Consider the following 2,290-nt stretch of genomic DNA (forward strand, 5'->3'; position numbering starts at 1 on the left):
CAGTACAACTTCTGACTGTCTATGGCCCTTAAGGAGAGATATCACGATGGATAAATTAAGTCAAAGGTGAATCTTCGTCAAATACTACATTTACACAGCCTATGCACAAGTTTTACACCTCATGGAAAGATGTGGTCAAACAAGAATTTTTGTACAGTGTGATAAAGGTAGGGTTGGTATGGCTAAATGATATGTTCCTCGTCAATTTTTTTTTTTTCAGTATTTCCAAACCCTTTTTATTACTAACCTTAATTTTACGTTCTATTTTACATCACTGATATCAAAGAAGAAATTTTTTTTAACATAGTGAAAGCTGATGTTGTATTTACAGCATGTTAAAAGGTACTTGCGCATTATTGTAGCACACACTAGTAACCACCACTTGCAATTGACTGAACTCAGACCTGGTATTAAGATATAACTTATAAATGATATGATGACGTAATTTAGGATACGTATCAAGAAATGTTCCCTACAATGCAGTCAACTGTTCTAACAATGCCAGAAGACAAGTGTAATGTCATCGAAGGCATGCATCGCCATTAACATTATAACATATACAAATATTAGTTTAATCAAGGGTAAGTATTTTCACTTGAGTAAAAAGTTTATAAACTCAGCTTGCCACTTTAAGACCTATGGCCCTAGAAATCACCTCCGTCTATCAACAAGAACAACTTTTGAATATTGTCATTAAACTACCCATCATTGTTGCTATCTTTGCAACAGCTGTTGCTATGGAGATGGCTGTGGTTACTCTACACATTTGCATTTTTTGCAATATTCATTCACTTGACTACCCCTCACCTTTGTTATCTTTGCAGAAGATTCTAGAATTTGGTTATTGCTACTCTAGAATTTGGTCATTGCTATGGGTGTGTCCATGGTTGCTTGGTATATTTGAATCCATCTCATTAAGTTGACTTTACCCATCAGTTTTGTTATCTCATAATGCAATAAACACTTTGATTTTGCTGTTGCTATGGCTGTGGTCCTTAGGTTTCTAGGCAAACTGTTTCTTTTTGAATCCTTACTATCTACCACTGCTGTCATCTTTGCAACTGTCATTTGGTTGTTGCCAAGGGCAATGGTAATTCTGTCAATATGTCTTGAAAATGCCTTCAACTAGATACTGAGCCTATCAAAATACAAATTAAATCTAGTGCATATGTAATAGAAACATGAAAAGTAAATTTATTTGATCACATTTACTGAGAAACTGTAAAATATGTTGTGTCACTCAGCCCTCAATAGCCTAGTTCTTAAAGAGGTTGGTCTAGGTGTGAGGGCTGCATCACATATTGTACCTTCCAGACTATTTACTACAGTGACTGGTTTTCAGTTGGCCTAGGTGTGAGGGCTGCATCATATGTTGTACCTTCCAGACTATTTACTGATTGTCTGTGACTGTGATTTTCCAGTGATACTTCTGGTCATAATCATCTGATATAACCTTTGTACACAGTGTATAACCTTTGTTAAATTTTTGTGTTATTTTAATTAAACTTTGTTTAATTCTGTATTTGTAAATTAATTCATCTTCGCCCTCTGAAAAGAAGTCCTTTTACCTATCAAAAGGTTGTATTTTATAGCCTACATGTAGAATTAGAATTTAACGACTATCGCTACTGCACTATTCTGCTATATCCTAACTAACTCACATTGTTTTGTTTTTGTTTTTTTCACTATCACTGCGAACGACAGCAAAAAATCAAAATTTAAGTTTGGATAGCAGACTCAGTGTAGTAGCAAAAGTCGTTCAAGTCTACAGGTAGGCTATATTATAAATAAAAGATTTTTTTTAAATTGCCTGTTATCAAAATAAATTTAGATTATGCGAAATTAAATAAAACACGCCATGTACAATTTGGACTTACATTTTCCGTGATTTTATGATCGATGACATTTTAAACCTAATTGCTAATACAATGTACATAATTACTGATAATATGATATATAATTACTTGACAAGATAAAAATCGCTGAGTAAACTGACGTCTGTTATATCCCTCAAATATATTATATATTGTTCGCACCGAAATGTGTCCTTTATATAATTTGCGTCCATCCCATGGACCTCGACGTAGAATTCCATGAGATACGACATTTCCCTCCCCCTTAATATGAACAAAACTTCAAAAGCAGACCCAGCAAAGAAGCCCTACGAATCATGACAATGCTAATCAGCTGTTCGGGTCAGCGTGACTTTAACCCGCATGGCGTCACACAAATCACGTGATACTATCATTGCGCATGTACACCACGATTTCTTCTTGCAGTGTGCTATCAA

This window comes from Glandiceps talaboti, chromosome 8, assembly GCF_964340395.1.
Source record: "Glandiceps talaboti chromosome 8, keGlaTala1.1, whole genome shotgun sequence".
NCBI classification, from domain to species: domain Eukaryota; kingdom Metazoa; phylum Hemichordata; class Enteropneusta; family Spengelidae; genus Glandiceps; species Glandiceps talaboti.